The sequence below is a fragment of the Gopherus flavomarginatus genome, chromosome 3 (genome assembly GCF_025201925.1).
Source record: "Gopherus flavomarginatus isolate rGopFla2 chromosome 3, rGopFla2.mat.asm, whole genome shotgun sequence".
NCBI classification, from domain to species: domain Eukaryota; kingdom Metazoa; phylum Chordata; order Testudines; family Testudinidae; genus Gopherus; species Gopherus flavomarginatus.
Window position 1 is genome coordinate 123,337,197 of NC_066619.1, and position 17,861 is coordinate 123,355,057.

Here is a 17,861-nt window from a genome sequence, read left to right on the forward strand (position 1 = left end):
GTTTTGTTAGTGTTACTAGAACTGTTCACACGGCTGGTGAAAAATCAGACATTGCTCAGGTTTGGGGGCGGGGGAAACAATGTTTCAACACCCAAGAAATGAGCTTTGCGCTACAGTGAAAGAATCAACACCGTTCATCTTGATAGTTTACCCACTTCTATTTTTAGCAGCACAGAATGCTGCTCCTCTTGGCAAAAACACCTCAACTGAAGCTGAATCCAGGCATCAGTTAAAAGCAAATCAGCATGGTCTGTATGTCCACAGCTGCACACAAAAGCTGAGATAAACTCGAGAGAGGAATGATGGCCTAGTGCCTAAGGCACTAGCTTAATACGTAGAGTAGTGGTCAAATCCCTACCCTGCCACAGACTTTCCTCTGTGGCCCCAGGCATGTCACTTAGTCTCTCAGTGCTTAAGATCCCAATCTGCAAAATGGGGATTTCCTTTCCTACCAATTACCTTTGCTGTAATTCAAACAGAAAACTGCCATCTCATTAAGGTTAGGCAGGTGATGTGCTGTTCTGAGTGGCTATGAAATGCACACACAGTTAGGCCTCGTCTACACGACTCGTTTAAACCTAATTTAGCAGCGTTAAACTGATTTAATCCTGCACCCGTCCATACGAGGCCCTTTATATTGATATAAAGGGCTCTTTAAATCGGTTTCTGTACTCCTCCCAGACGAGAGAACTAGCGCTGAAATCGGTATTGCCATGTCAGATTAGGGTTAGTGTGGCCGCAAATTGACGGTATTGGCCTCCGGGCAGTATCCCACAGTGCACCATTGTGACCGCCCTGGAAAGCTATCTGAACTCGGATGCACTGGCCAGGTAGACAGGAAAAGCCCTGTGAACTTTTGAATTTCATTTCCTGTTTGTCCAGTGTGGAGCTCTGATCAGCACGGTGGCGATGCAGTTCCAAATCCAAAAAGAGCTCCAGCATGGACCGTGCAGGAGATACTGGATCTGATCGCTGTATGGGGAGACAAATCTGTTCTATCACAGCTCCATTACAAAAGACGAAATGACAAAGCATTTGAAAAAATCTCCAGGCTATGATAGACAGAGGCCACAGCAGGGACTCAGCACAGTGCTGCGTGACAAGCGTAACGGAAAGCCAAAGAATCAAATGGACGCTCATGGAGGGAGGGAGGGAAGACTGAGGACTCCAGCTATCCCACAGTCCCTGCAGTCTCCGAAAAGCATTTGCATTCTTGCCTGAGCTCCCAATGCCTGAAGGGTCAAAAACATTGTCCGGGGTGGTTCAGAGTATATCTGGTCAATTTACCCTCCCTCACCCCCCATGAAAGAAAGGGAAAAAAATAGTTTCTTGCCATTTTTCAATGTCACCGTATGTCTACTGTATGCTGCTGGTAGACGCGGTGCTGCAGCGATGAACAGCAGCATCCCCTCCCCGTCCTTTCCTGATGGCAGACGGTACAAAATGGTGGAAAACCGCCATCAGCCCGTGAGTGCTCCTGGCTGGCCTTGGTGAGCTCAGCCGGGGGCACCTGGGTAAAAATGGGAATGACTTCCTGTCATTCCTGGCAGATGGTACAAAATACTGGGTAACCATCCTCATCATAGCAGCTGGAGCCTGAGCTTCATCAGCCCCACCCCTCTTCGTGTCTAAAGAAAAGATTCTGTACTCCCTGGACTATCATAGCAGAGGATGGCTGTGATCCTCTCCCCCCGACCCTTTAATGTCCTGCCTGGACTATCATAGCAGCTGGAGGCTGCCTCCTCCTCATTTTATCTCGCTAAAAAGTCAGCGTTTCTTATTCCTGTATTCTTTATTACTTCATCACACAAATGGGGGGACACTGCAACGGTAGCCCAGGAGGGTTGGGGGAGGAGGGAAGCAACGGTGGGTTTGTTGCAAGGGCACCCCCTAGAATGGCATGCAGTTCATCATTTCTGCAGGATCTCTGGGGCTCTGACCCAGAGCGGCTGTGCTCTCTGGCTTTCTAGTAGACTTGCCCCATATTCTAGGCAGGACTGACTCTATTTTTAGACAAAACATAAAGAAGGGAATGACCCGGGAAGTCATTCCCATTTTCGTCCATGCGCCCCCGGCCTACCTCAGCAAGGCCAGCCAGGAGCACCCATGACAGCAGCAGATGGTACAAAATGATTGATAACCATAATTGCCACTTTCCAATTGCAAATGGTACAAAATGATTGATAACTGTCATCTCATCGCCAATTTACAATGGCAGACGGTGCACCAGGGATGGTAACCATCTCTGCTACCTTGCAAAGGCAAATGAATGCTGCTGTGTAGCACTGCAGTACCGCCTCTGTCAGCGGCATCCAGTACACATACTGTGACAGTGACAAAAGGCAAAACAGACTCCATGGTTGCCATGCTATGCCGTCTGCCAGGGGAATCCCGGGAAAAAGGGCATGAAATGATTATCTGCCGTTGCTTTCACGGAGGAAGGATTGAGTGACGACATTTACCCAGAATCACCCGCGACACTGTTTTTGCACCATCATGCATTGAGATCTCAACTCAGAATTCCAATGGGAGGGGGAGACTGCGGGAACTATGGGATAGCTACGGGATAGCTACCCACAGTGCAATGCTCCAGAAATCAACGCTAGCCTCGGTACATGGACGCACACCACTGAATTAATGTGCTTAGTGTGGCCGCATGCACTCGACTTTATACAATCTGTTTTACAAAACCGGTTTATGTAAAATCGGAATAATCCCGTAGTGTAGACATACCCTTAGCTTCTGCTAAGATATCCCGTTTTCCTTCCTCTCCAAGCCATGCACCTGTTCTATTTTGTCTTGTAGGCTTTAAACTCCTTGGAGCAGGGACTATCATTTTACTATATGATTCACAGCGGCTGGTACAAACGAGTCCCAACATAACTGAAGTGCTATCTCAAGATGGATTATTACTACTAATAATTAAGCAAAGTGAGATACTTGCTAGGTTAGGCCCTGATCCTGCAAAGACTTATACATGTGCTCAATTTTACACACACATTTCAATGAGATTACTCAGAAGGCATAAACGTTAAACATATTCACAAATCCTTCCAGGACTGAGGCCTGATGCAGCAAGCATCTCATTTTGCTTAAGTCTTTGTAGGATCAGGACCTTAATTTGCAGGTCAATAATCTTGCAGCAGTGTGTAACTTAGCAGCATTGTTAGAATCTACCTTCTGGAAACAAGCTTGCAGGTGCAGAGAGAGCCATTTTCTGTGTTTGGTACAAATGGTATTATTGGGAAGAATTTCATGCACTTACTGGGAATTCAAAATTTCACATTGCCTCACAAAGCTGAGGGAACTGAGCTCTTTCCAGTACTGGGTCCTCAAATCTGTAGTTGCATACAGCTTCTAACTGCTAGCAATGCTGTGGTAATGAGTCCAGCTATTGAGAATACAGAAAGATTGACGTGTCTGTAAAAACACACAGAGTTTTCACCTAAATCAAATCTCCTGTTACTACAAAGATCAGTATGACTCAGGCACTGGCTAGTGATGAGCGATGTGTAATGTCACGTCAAGACAGGAAGATGCAATAAAACATCCAAGGAGCCCTCCAAGCATGAATCCCATAGCATCACAGCAGCATTTAACTCTGGCTTTCCTGAATGGCATGTGACAGACAAATAATGTAATTATTGCCAAACTACTTTAAGGCTCCAATTCAGCAATTAGCATATGTGTACACTGAAGCACTTGGTTAAGTCTCACTGACTTTACTGAGATTGAAGCTTATCCTCTGGAAGAGTGTTTCTCTGTAGCATCTAGCCCCCGTCACTGGGTGCCCACAGAAACACCAGGTCTGCTGTCTCAAAAGAGACAGAATGCACACCAGCCTGCTGGCTCAGCTGAGATTGCACACCTCATCTTAATATAACAAGGAGTGAGGTGATTTTATAGTAAAGCTAAAATTAAGTTTACTGATAAAGAACAGAGATTTAAGTGGCACTAAGCAGAGACAATAGAAACAGAAAATGGTTACAAGTAAAACAAACTAAAACATGCATTCTAGTATCTAAAATTTAACAGATTAGACTCCCGGTCTCAGGGAATTTCTCACTACTGTCAGTTCTCATCATCCTCAACCCACATGACTGTGGAATCCACCTTTCACAGATTCCAAGATCACCGGCGCCTTTTGTCCCCTAAATGATGGATAACAAAGGAATCCCCATTCTCTTCTATGGTTCAGATAAGCTTTGAAATGTATTCTTTGAAAAGTAAACCCAAAGTTCCTCTCCCTGGTTGCTTGCTCTTTGGTGGGCCGGTCCAAAGCCCCTTCTTCATCCTCTGGTCCATTTGCTTTCTTGATTGCCTAGTTTACCTTAGATAAACATGTACTTTTATTGGCCTTTGCTTGTAATCAGGCCATGCTGTTTTCTCATCTACCTGTCAGCTTGATCTGTGAACACAGGCAAATCCACACTCCTCTATCTAAGGTAGGCTTGTTTATCAACTGCTTCCACAACATATTTTAAGAACATATTTCCACCACACATATATAATTTTTATATACAACCCCTACATACATCACACCATGGTATTCATGACCAGAGTGCCACTCTTTATCAGATGATACCTTGCAAGGCACTGTTTGGCTAAATATTCTGTGTGTTTAGCATAGTGAGTTTGTCAGACTTGCTGGGATTTATTGTTACACAACAGTGCACTCTTTGGCATAAAGACGTTCTTAGGGTCGTGGTCCCATTGACAAAAATCTTGCCCTGTGTTTTGAAACAATTCTCAGCGAGCAGGGGCGGCTCCAGGCACCAGCGCACCAAGAGCGTGCCTGGGGCGGCAAGCTGCGGGGGGCGGGGGGGTGGCCTGTTGGTCACCATTAGCGTGGCAGTCAGGCGGCCTTCGGCAGCATGCCTGCAGAAGGTCCACTGGTCCCGCGGTTTCGGCGGCAATTTGGCAGCAGGTACGCCGAAGGTGTGGGACCGGGGGACCTCCTGCAGGCGCGCCGTCAAATCCGTGTTACCAGTGGACCTCCCGCAGGCGTGCAGCCGAAAGCCACCTGACTGCCGTACTTGGGGCGGCAAAATACATAGAGCTGCTCCTGTTTGCGAGAACATTATAAAATTTAGATATCACAATGTACCTCCCAAAACTCCAAGAACTGGGGTGTCCTCTAATATAGCATAATAATAAAGACCTATTTCAAATTCAAGTCCACTAGAACTTTGGAGTGTCTTCACTGTGAAACACTCTGCATAATGACTGGGATACGAACAAGTTAGAGGGGACTTGAATGAGGTATTTATGACTATGAAGAATAAAGCGAAAATTGAGCTGTGGAAATTGAGTGGGTCTTTCTTTTTATCTTGTCCCAAGAGATCACTTGATGAAATTAAGGGTAAACAAATTTAGGGAATATTTATTCTCTTGGAATACACTGATACTGCTGCAAAGATTATTGAGTCATTTATAGTTGCTGGATTTTAAAGTAGGGCTGCATGGTAAAATAAGTATAATTAAATTTCACGCTAAGGGGTCTAATCTGATTGCTAATATGGACTAGGAAATACACTTTCCCATTGTGTACAGCACAGTGCAAATTCCTAAGGGCACAATACTGCAAATTGCTCAGGATTTTGGCCTTTATCTTGCAAAGAGCTTGAGTATACACTTAATTTAAGCAGGAGAGTAGTCCATTGATTTCAATGGGATTATTCACAAGTTTACACATAAATCAGAGGGAGGATCACCATACGAGATTAAATCTTAAATGCATTGGTAATGCTTTTCTCTTAAACATGAGGTACTAGCCATTGCTAGAATCAGGATATTAAATTAGCTGGACTGGTGGTTTGACTGACTATGGCAACTATTGTTTTTAATACGGTGGGAGTCTCAGCATATAACTCACAGTGGGAGGTAGATAATTCCATAACACAGCAAAATCTATAGTGTCGTATCTCACAGTAATGAGCTAAATATTTCAAATAATCATTCCGGAGGAGGGAGCCACCAGGTGACATGAAAGAAGAAAAGAACATTTTGAGAGACTCTCCTTATAGTTGGAGATAATGACTCTTTCATTTATTATTGATGATAACCATCTGAAAAATTACCGTGGCACTAGCAATTTGCACCACACTGAGACCAGAATTGGGTCCCGTAAATGACAAATCACTACTGAACTTGGGCTGGGATGGTCAAAGGGGCACAAACGAGGTAGCATCCAGTTCCCATTGAATTTCAACCGGATTTGGGCATCTAGTTCACTTAGGCCCCTGATTCATCAAAGCACTGAAGCACGTGTTTAATCACGTAATTAAGTCCTATTGAATTCAACGGGACTCGTGCATACTTACAGTCAGGCATGTTCTGAAAAGCCTTGCTGAATAAGGATACACTGTTGCATCAGGGTTTAAGCTTAGACTGTAAACTCTGTGGGGCAGGGGCCACCTTTTTGTTTTGTGTTTGTACAGTGCCTAGCCCAATGGGGTCCTGCTCTGGGACTGAGGTTCCTGTGTGTGATGACAATACAGTAATAAACAATCAGAATTTTCCTCTTTAAAATCCCAGCCGTGGAGTGTTGCCCCCTATTAGTGGTATACAGTTGTTCCAAAAGCTACATTTTTTTTGAAAGATTAACTTTTATTTATTTGTGTGTATGGGCGGGGGCGGGGGGAGAGGCAGGTTTCCCAAGATACAGCGTATAGATTGTCTTAATGCCTTTCCTAGCCTGTTTAGCAGCTGCTAATGTGGAGCACTGCTCAACATTCACTCTTCTTTACCTTTCTCTATTATTTTTGTTTATTTTCCTTGAAAAATATTCTTCCTATTAAAACTTCTTCTGGGGCTGCCTGGCCTACTTTAGGCTAAAAATAGCCCTTGTTGTCAGGGCCGGCTCCAGGCACCAGCTTATCAAGCAGGTGCTTGGGGCGGCCACTCTGGAGCGGGGCAGCAGTTTCCGGTATTCGGCGGCAATTCGGCGGAGAGTCCCTCACTCCCTCTCGGAGAGAAGGACCTCCCGCTGAATTGCCGCAGATCGTGACAGTGTTTTGTTTTTTTTGGCAGCTTGGGGCGGCAAAATCCCTGGAGCCGGCCCTGCTTGTTGTTGCTGCTGGTTCAGGCAAGCTGTTACCAGATTTGCCCATTACTTTGGGGTCTGCTCATTTATTCGGGTTACTCTTCTGCAATTCTGTAATTCTATCAATATACTGCTTGTGTTTTCATATGGAGCTTTACTTCTCCCTTTTGCAAGTCCTGTCCCAATGGAGCTACCCTGCAGGACCTAGGTTCCCCAGGGCTAGGTTCCTCCAGCCCCAGAGTCAGATGAACACACACACACACTAAAAGAGCAAGTCTGAGTTGACCGGGTCAATCAGCACTCTTAAGCTGACTCCTTATATGTCCGTGTAGTCAGTGAGCTGGGTCAAGCTGCCACCCTTAAACGCCTCTGGTCTCAATAGGCTGGGCCACAAGTTCAGCATGTCCCTATCCCCACTTTCACATTGCAAGTGTCCTGCTGGTAACCCACTTGATGAGCAAACCCCACAGTATTTTTGGGCATTACAGGGATCTTTAGCTTAGGTAAAAGAAGTGTTGCTGCAAAGTGAATGGGGGAAGCTAAAAACACAAAAGAGTAAAGTTCAGCAAGAGAGAGAGAAGCAACCAGCTTAACCATAAAAGTTATTTATTGAATAACAGCGATAACTACACAAGGAGCCTAAACCAACATAATATATGTTATTAAAGGTTAATACCTAAGGTAGAAAGGAAAAGAGAGAGAGAGAGGAAGGGGATCTCACCCACTGCATGAGGCTTGAACTGTTCGGGTTCCCAGGTGATGGTGGTAGCTCAGGGTCCTGAGTGCTGGAGACAGGCAAAGCCCCCAGCACGGTCAGTCAGGAGAAGATGGAGTCCCAGTGGACCTGATGCATAGTTTGGATCTAAGCATTAGAACACTGACTGGAGGGTGAGTAGGGATTTTTGTAGAGAAAATACAATGGTTCAAGGGAGAACACTAGATTTGTTTATAGGTAAACTGATGACTCAAGGGTTTTCTTTAGGCTAGACAATAGGAGCTGATCACTCTCAGCTATGGGTGGTGTTTTCTTCCAGGGAGCTCACAATGCAACTAGGCTGCTTCAGTATTTTGGATATCAGTCAAGGATTCATTACTAGAATTGGTCTGCTAACTGCTGAGCTGGGTGTGTCCAGGAGGTAGGTTCATTAACATCTGGAGCAGAGATCCCCCATAATGCAGTTCTTCCCTGCTTTTCTGGTCCCAGAGTTCAGTGCAGTTCTCTGTTCTCAATTCTGTATGCTAATGTAGATGCCTCTCTGTCCCATCTTTCATGCAGATGAGGCTAGGGGAGTTGTCTCTGCCTACGTCTACACTACAGCATAAAATCGAAATAACTAAAACCGGTTTTATAAAACCCATATTATAAAATCGATTTTATGCGTCCACACTAGGGCACATTAATTCGGTGGTGTGCGTCCATGGTCCGAGGCTAGCGTCAATTTCTGGAGCGGTGCACTGTGGGTAGCTACTGTAAAATGATGAGGCCCATAACTTCGATTTCCGTCCACACTAACCCTAAATCGATATAGTAATATCGATTTTAGCGTTACTCCTCTCATTGGGGAGGAGTATAGAAATTGATTTTAAGAGCCCTTAAAATCGATTTAAAGTGTGTTGTAGTGTGGACGGGTACAGCGTTAAATCGATTTAACACTGTTTAAATCGATTTAACTGCCTAGTGTGGACCAGGCCTCTGTTCTCCATTCTGTATGCTAATGGAGATGTCTTAATCTTGTCACCCTTGTCCGGAGGGGTCTAAGTGTGTCTCCCAACGCCCTTCACTGCTCTCTGCAAGCTTTTTCTCTGATGGGTTTTGGATCAAGCAGAGACTGGTGTGTAAGGGGTGGGTGTGTCTTTCATGAGTCAGACAGGCTGGATACTGCGCCCTGGTTCCCTAAGAACCCAGAGCTGACTGGTATCAAAGCCACACAGCCACTCACACTCACAAACAAAACCTCACCCCTTGCTGTACTTCTCTGATATTAGAAGCAGGTTAGAACTCTGCATGAGCACAGGCACAAGGGAAAAAATGGGAGACCCAGCTTTCCTGCACTGCTTCCACTTCATGTCCTGCTTGCTGCGAGTGGGGAAAGAGCTGTTGTGCTTTCTGATGTAATTTCTTCCGTAATCCAGATGGGGTTGGGGGAATCAATTGGCCACATGAGAGAGTCGTGAAAGGGGAGGAGATAGGAAACAAGATACGTATCTGAAGCTCCAAAAGTTCAGGTTTGGTTTAAAGTGGGTGGCTCTTCTCCAAACCAGTTTACTCAGTCTAAGACAATGTGAGAGAAATCTGTTTGGCTAAGGTATTGTAGGAGGCAGTATGGCTTAGTGGACAGAACACTGGACTGGGACTCACGAGCCCTGAGGATGGAGCAGTGGACTGGGACACAGGAGTCCTGAGTTCTGTTTGATTCTGTCGCTGCCACTGACATGCTGGGTGAACTTGGGCAAGTCATGTCACCGCTCTGTGCCTCAGTTTCCCCTTGTGTAAAATGGGGCTGATACCAACATCCTTTGTAAAGCACTTTGATATCTATGGAGGAAAAAGTGCAATATAAGAGCTAGGTACCTGTGTAGGTACTTACACAGCACCCGTTACTGTAATGTGTGAGTGCCTCACAGTCTTTAATGTATTTATCTTCACCACATCCATATGAGGCAGTGCTATTATCCCCATTTCACAGATGGGCAACTGAGGCACAAAGAGGCTAAGTGACTTGTTCAAGGTCACACAAGGAGTCTGTCGCAGAGCAGGGAATTGAAGGACTTCGAAGACCTGGCACCTTAATCACTGGACTATTGACCCTTCCTCCCTTTGGGACAAAGACCCAATGGGTGGAACATACCAAAAACCACCTGTGTGGAAAGCTGAAAATAATGTGCAGTTAGTTTCTTTAAAACATCAATAACATTTTCTATCACCTCTCTTGGATGATAATAGCAGGAGTGTGTGGGCTGCAGGCAAATTTTAGTATAACACAAGGGACATCGTGTAAATCATTATTATATTATTTAACCCTATAAAGTATTTAAGATTCAGAAATGCTACACCAGCAGCTGGGTCTTGCCATCTTTGATTCAGGCAAACTGTCCCATGGGCTTCATTCAATGGGACTGTTTGCATGAGTAAGCGCTACTCATGTTAGGAAGGACTTGCAGGATTGGGGCCTTTATATCTCTTATTACAATAAAATCCAACTCTGCAAACCCTGGGAAATATCATGGTCAATAACACTGATTGTGGCCCTGATTGTCCTATGCATTATAAAGACTCAGTAAAGTGCCTGGCACCTTTTATCTGTATGCAAGTTACAATGATTGGCCCTGAACCTTCACTGAATTCCATGCAGGCATTGACTGCGGTAGGGGCTACACATGGGTCCAGCCAATACGCAGTCAAGATCCGCTTGCAGGAACAGGGCTGCAAACATTGAGGGTTGGTCTACACTGGGGGAGGGATCGATCTAAGATACGCAACTTCAGCTACACTTTTCACGTAGCTGAAGTCGAAGTATCTTAGTTTGACTTACCTGGCCGTCCTTATGGCGGCGAGTCGACTGCCACGGCTCCCTCGTCAACACTGCTTACTCCTCCTGCGGAGATAGAGTATGGGCATTGATTGGTGGATCGATTTATCGCATCTGGATGAGACGTGATAAATCCATCCTCTGCCAACCTGGCGGGTAGTATAGACGTACCCGAATTTCGCTCCTGGATCATTTGGGGGTAATTCCATGCTCCATTTGCTCCCTAGCATTGCTGCCTGGCTGTATTTTGTACTTGTGAAACCCCACTGATTGGGCAGGGGAGCCAGGATAGCTGAAACTCTGCCTATAATAAATAGGGTGCTGTAGATAAGCTTGTGAGGATTCAATTTTTACTGGTAAATGTTGATTTCACTGTACATGCACAAACTGATGAAAAAATATGTCCATCCGTAATAGACAGGCAAAGCAAGAACAATGCTGTTTGAGAGTTTAGAGTTTGATTTAAAGCTATTTACTTGGTATATTTTGACATGTGATTTTGACACTGCATTGTAAGTTAACACTTTTTGCAGCTCAACGGTTATTTGATAGTTATTGTCTGACTATTCTGCATTGTCTGACGCCTCCCCACCCCCCCAACGTCCCATATATAAATCAATAAAAATCGGTTTGTGTGTGTGAAACTGCTTAAAAACAAACATCAATATGATCTGTCAAAATGACAATCTAAATCGAATTCGGCCAAGCCTCGCAGTATCCAGGATTTAGCCAAGGACCCAGTGCTTAATTTGTGCCAGGGGCTTGCCGGGGCTGATCCCCGACACCTCTGGGCTTGGCCGTTCCTAGCCCTGGCACCCTAGGCCTGGCGGTTCAGAGCCCCGACACCCTCGGCCTGGCGGTTCAGAGCCCTGGCACCTCTGGGCTTGGTCGTTCCTAGCCCTGGCACCCTAGGCCTGGCGGTTCAGAGCCCCGACACCCTCGGCCTGGCGGTTCAGAGCCCTGGCACCTCTGGGCTTGGCCGTTCCTAGCCCCGGCACCCTGGGCCTGGCGGTTCAGAGCACTGACACCCTGGGCCAGGTGGTTGAGAGCCGTGACACCCTGGGCCAGGCAGTTCAGAGCTCCGGCACCTCTAGGCTTGCCAGGTCACTTATGAAAGTAAAAAAAAATTGCTTGAGCCTCTGCACCTCTTTCATTACAAATTAAGCCCGGCCAAGGCCCTTGCACCCCCCAAGGAAACGGGCAGAGGGAGCAGGATGGGTGCCGCTGCTGCAGCGCCTGGCTGGGCACTGAGCGGTGCAAGCGGGGCCGGGAGAGTTTGCAGCGGCAAGAAGCAGGGAGAGGTTCCCCCGCATTGCTCCTTGGCTGCCTGCGAGGCACAGGGAAGGTGCCGGAGGCAGGTGAGAGGGAAAGCGGACGCCGGGCGGGCTCCATCCCGGCCCCCAGCGCGGTGCTCGGGGCTGGAGGGGGCTCTGGAGGGCGCCACCCCCCCCCGCTCAGGGGAGCCCCGGGAGCTTTCCCCTGCGCCTGCGCGCTCCTGCCGGCTGGCTGGTCCTTGTGATAAGCAAACAGAGGAGCCGGCCCGTGGGCAGCGGCAGCGGCAGGGCGAGGGAGGGGGAGGAATCACCCCAGTAGCGCCCCCCGCAGCCAGCCGAGCGGGCCGGCACGCCCAGGCGCCCGGCCGTCACCATGCCTGGGCTGGGGAGCGGGGCTGCGGGCAGCAGGCTGCCGGGATATCGCTACTCCTAGCTGGACAGAGCCCCGGGGGAGGCTGCACGGGAGGTGAGTCAGGGGCTGCTGGCTCCTTTTGCAGAGCTCCAGGCTGCCAGGGGGCCGCTGGGATGCACTGGCTGGAGGAGGAGGTGTCTGGAGGCAGATTTGGGGGAAGGATGTGTGTGTGGGGGGGGTCCTTTACTTCCTCAGCTGACAGGGTGCAGCCCCCGCCTGCTTTTCCAACAGCAAACTTTTAATATTTTATTCCCTTTCATGTGGGGACAAAGGGGGCCCGGTGACTGGGTCTGGGGTAATTCTGCGGCTGTGGAAGGACACAGAAGGGTTTGTTTGTGTGGGTGGGGATATGGGAGTTTGGAGCTGCATGCATGTAAATATTTGCCATGTCTAGTTCTCTGTGTGTGGCTGTGTTTGGGGGTGGGGGGTATCTTGGTTGCCTTTGCATGTATATTTCTCTGTGTGTGTGTGTGTGTGTGTGTTACTCCATGTGTGCGTGTGTGATTTTTGGGCATGTGGGGTGTATAATGGGAGTGACACAAGCAGTGAGACAGGCTAGATGCATATGTGTATTCGTGTATTTCTTTGTGTGTTTATGTGTCGGTTGTTTCTCTGTGTATATATGTTTGCAGCCCCGTGCTGTTGATACATGTGGTTCTCTGTCTCTTCGTGTTAAGATCTGTGTGGGTGGATTGCTTTCTCAAGTAGACATTAGGCTGTATTTTGATGGGATGAGGGGATTCACATATGCAGCTGGGACATGACACTCCACTCCCTGCTGCTCTGTCACAGCCCCAGGGACTCCATCCTATGCCTCACCAGCAGATTAAAAAGTGACCTGTGTGCTGTATTCAACAGAAGAACTGGGGAGCAGGGAGGTGGGGGAAGGGGTGTCATTGTTTTGATGGTTGCTCTTTCTGTGCATGTACCACAAACAGCCAAGGTGACGCTTGGGTCACTAATGGGCATGAATGATGAGTTATTGAGAGACATGTTAAAATCAACTCCAGGAGATGAAAGGAGCTGGAATCTCTCCTAGAGGCAAAATGAGCTGGTGCTAGATGTGTCTTTATTCTTACGATGGAAGGGGATGTGTGAGAGTGTGGCATATACTGGGGACACTTTCCCCACTTTACTGAGGACCGGGCTGTCGTTTTCATTATCTTCGCCTTCTAGTTCTGTGAGTATCAATAGAAAAAGCAAGCTGATAAATATTTATATCTTTAAGGTGCCTGTGAAGACAACACATTTTGATAAGGGAGTGGGGCTTATGGAATGTAAATACCTGTATTTGTAGAGATGATCCCCAAGATGTTTTCCTCTTTGGGAACCATGGTAGTGTCCTGTCAGTAGAAAAGGTTTCAATGTCTTAAGCCAGATCCTCAACTGGTGTGAATGGATGTCACTCCACTGACTTGACTGGAACTATTCCATTTGCTGAGGATCTGGCCCAATCTCTCTTTTAAATGGGGCAATGTGTGAAGGGAATACTTCTGATAATGGGAAGAAAGTACCCGGCTCCTGCAGTGGAAGGACAAGAAATGGGTTACCTTCTTCAGAAGAGAAGGGGTGGATTTGGGATTCACATCAATGACTCACAGGGAGGAAGGGGGGGTGCATGTGAGCAGTGGATACCATGTTTCTATTCCTGTGTTTTCCCACCCTGTTTCTTCCCAGGTTGTTCCCTTGGAACATATGTCTGTTTCACATGTTGGAACTGACCACGCCCTGAGGCAGTATATAATGGATAACCCAAATCATCAAAATAAATGTCAAAACAGAGACCCCCCACCATCCTAAATCCCATGTTTAACGTTCACTCCACATGTCACAATGGACCTGATCCTGCATCTCTTGCATAGCTAAAACTCTCATTGGCTTTAATGTGCAGGGAATGCAGAACTGGGCCCTGGACATTGTAAAAACCTTCACTCTGCGTGGGGACAGATGGGATTTTTTTCACCTCTCCTTGAGGGAACTTATTTCCTTCTAATTGTAGGGAATGGTGTGCAAGTCCCACTGGATGGGTGCTTTAGAAATACTTATGGTGGACATAATTGTGCCCTGCTCCCACACAGCAGAGTATGGGGTCCCAGTGCGGATCCTGGAGATGGTTGCATTGGACAGACAGACTGCACATGGCTCTGCCTGACATGCTGTCCAGCACTGCTGTCTAGACAGAAACGGGCAGGAGTGTGCTATCTTCTGTAAAGATCTGATGCAGCATACTCCGTTCCCTGCATTGGGAAAGAGGAGTTCTGGAGGAATTATCCTGAGTACAGTTCCTTCTCCGCACTCCTGCCCTTGGCTCACAGCTGACTTTAAAGGCCCAATCTAGCCTGAAAGTATTACCATGAAGTTTCCTATCTCTTTTAATAACTTAATGTCTTTGTTGTATTTCTTTCCATTTCTATAAAGGCAAAAGGTGACTGTTGAGAAGCCCCAGGTGCCTTTAGAGTGCATGAACGTAGAAAAGTATGAATTAACTGTATAGCAGGGGGATCTGAATTTGAGTTCTGGGCTAGCAACTCAGCTGCTGTAAACTCTCCTAGTGCCAATGACTTTACACCAGCTGATGATCTGATGTCTATACTGGGAGAAAGCATGGTATAAGAAAGCATGTTAGCCAACCCGTTTTAGCTAGAAAGACATTCAACACAATTTCGCCCTTAGCGCGGACATGGACAATGGTGTTTAAAAATGTGTTGACTCTCTGGGCAAAATGGTACTGAACATCATGCTTGTTGAATTGTCTTTGTGAGCGCGCTTTCTAACGTGGCACTGCTTCCCAGCAGAGAGAAGGTCTAAGAGGAAGGAGCAGCTGGTAGGGAACTACATTCAGCCAGGACACTTTGACTGAACGAGGAGCATTTGTGACTATCATCTGGTCAGATGCGAAGCCAGTTTGTCTGTGGCAGTTAGGAAATATTTAGAAATGAGTTGGGAGATCAGTCAAAGAGGAATTTCCATACTAAGAGAAGGAGGGGTTTGAAAATACATTTAATTACACCATAACTCTGTTAGCTTTTCATGTATTATTCCCTAATTTTCTTTGCATGGGGGAGGGATAGCTCAGTGGTTTGAGCATTGGCCAGCTAAACCCAGAGTTGTGAGTTCAGTCCTTAAGGGGGACATTTGGGGAACTGGGGTGAAAATCTGGGGGTTGGACTAGATGACCTCCTGAGGTCCCTTCCAACCCTGATAGTCTATGATTTTTTTTTTAATTTGTCTCATGGCTCTTTTTTCCCTCCTTCCTACTTCATCCAGCAGCAAGAGTCTGGATGTGGGATTTTTTGAAATCTGAAGCACTTCCATAACAATGAGCAGTGATGTTACAGAATCAAATGGAATTTTTTTTTTTTAGTGTAGGTATTCCCCTTGTTAGAGATTTCCCAGTTACAGAAGTCTGGTTTTCATGAGTTTTCTTGTGTAACTTGTGTAAAATAGCAATAACAATCATAGCAATTATATAGCACTCTATGGGCTCACTCTTGCACTCTTCCCACAGAATTCGATCCTCACATTGAGTCCTTTGACCCTAATGGGGCTCTGTGAGATGTAAGGGTCCTCTTGCACAGAACTGTAGAATCAGACTCAAAGTAATGTGCCAAAATTAATCAATTGCATATAGTTAATTTTTGTTTTCAAACATTCATGCTGTATTTTCACTAGAAAGTATTCAGAAACCACATTAGTAATGGTTAGAATTGCTTTATAAAATGTGCATTTAAAAACTCAGCATCTCCTGCTTCACCATCTGAATAGAATCTTAGTTTGTTAAATTTGGAGATCAGTTCTAATTTCATTTTCTGCAGAAAGAAAGTTTGTGGGACAGAAGAGACAGAAGTGAAGGGAAGCAAATACCTTTCAAAATCCAGCAGAGGAGGATAGAGAGTCCACATTACTTTTTCTGTGAGAGAATGTTTTTCAAGGGAAATACCAGCAAGATTATACTTATTTTTTCCCCTAAGGACCATACATTTTTTTTGAGAATAACAGCAGTAAACAAGGAAAAATTCTGAGATTCTGGTGACATTATAAAGCACTTGAGCTTCCTCTTCTGGGTTATGTCAAGAGTAACTCTGAAGAAAATAAATTCTGTTCTCATTTATAATCATGCGAACCTAATGAAGCCAGTGGTGTTCTGTAGTGTAAGGACAAGGTGGTCATCTCCTAAAAGGTGAGAGGACATTCAACTTCCCTTGGGTCAAATCTTGAAGTCCTCTTGCTCAGTTTTTATTCAGTCCTTATTCAGGTAAAAGTCCCATGTGATTCAATGAGGAATGAGTCTAAGATTTGTCCCATTTACTTTGATGGGAGACCCCTGCTTAGCTCCTTATAGAATTTGGCCCACTGTATCTCATAGTGATTCTAATCCGAAGAGGTCCTTCAAGTCTCGTAGAATTCAATGGAAACAGGGTGTTCAGGTACTTGCAGGACCTGGCTCTCTATCTGTCTACATCCTGTGTTCTGTAAAACCAATATTGAAGTCGAGGCATAGGCAAAGATTCCATTGACTCTCTAATAGGAGTGTTTCTCTGTGCAAGGACTGTAGAATCTGGGTATGAAGACTGTACAATACTTGTGGACTCACTCCTGCATTCCTTGCATGTCCAAAACTCCCTTTGATTTCAATATCTTTTTATGCCTATCCATTTGGGAAGGATTTTCTTGCATTTTTTTAATGTCGCATGTATTATTCCCTCAGTGTGAACTGGTGCAAAAACTTGTTTATGTATTCTGCACATATATGTCATTACATGTTTTATACAGGATATTCATTGTCTTTGATTAGCCCTGGGAGTGCAATGGTATTTATCATAAACATGCACTGTGTCCCCCTCCAAGATCTTGCCTTCGGAACATTGCTGAAACTACAGCTGTACTAGTTCTGAAGATTTTATATATTCGTTTGTGTATGTGAAAGTTTTCAGCTAAATGTTTTGATCCTACAACTCTTATTCCCATGAATGATCTCTATTCACACCAGAAGGATGTTAATTTATGTGAGTAAGGCTTAAAAGACCTAGCCCTCCATCACTCGTTTCTCTGAAGGATTGTTTGGGTTGCTTATCAGTTATTAGGTACCTTTCCCTCAAATATTCATCTATTGATTCCCTTTTGGAATGCTTAAAATGCATATCCTAAGGCTGTTTTCCATTGGTAGAGTGATGCAAAACAGCCTCTGTGTAAACTGGAATCAGTCCCTGTTTTAATTGGCTCATTCCCTGGTGTCTCCTCCTACCCAGCATAAAGATATAGGCTACATATGTCTCCGTGAAAATGCAAGATTGAACCTTTTGCTTGTGGCTTCCCCAGACATCTATGATAATAAAGTGCAGCAACGCACATCCATTGGGGGGAAAAACACTTGGGTTCTTGTGATATTCTGAAATGTGTATGTGCTTTTATTTTTCATGAATACATGCCTTATATTTATCCCATTCCCCCGAGAGACAAAGTTATTTTCTTTATTCAGATGGGGCTTATGGCAATTGGCATATTTATATTAAAAAGTATGGAGCTTTGCTAGTGCAATATGTAGGGCATCTTATTATAGTTTCTGCTTTGTCATATACAGCTGAGATCTTTTGGATTAC

General features: G+C 45.6%; 1 protein-coding gene across 3 annotated transcripts in view; it reads left to right on the top strand.

Moving 5' to 3' along the window:
* Positions 1 to 11,843: 11,843 nt before the first annotated feature.
* PLPPR1 (phospholipid phosphatase related 1) overlaps positions 11,844 to 17,861 on the top strand; it is a 185,901-nt gene continuing 179,883 nt past the window's right edge. The window contains exon 1 of one of the 3 annotated variants that reach the window (XM_050943195.1): positions 11,844 to 11,933. The gene's annotated coding sequence lies outside the window, so the exon portion shown is untranslated. Of the gene's footprint in view, positions 11,934 to 12,115; positions 12,316 to 13,206; positions 13,442 to 17,861 lie in introns of those variants that run through there. The other 2 variants (XM_050943194.1, XM_050943196.1) reach the window with 2 other exon arrangements.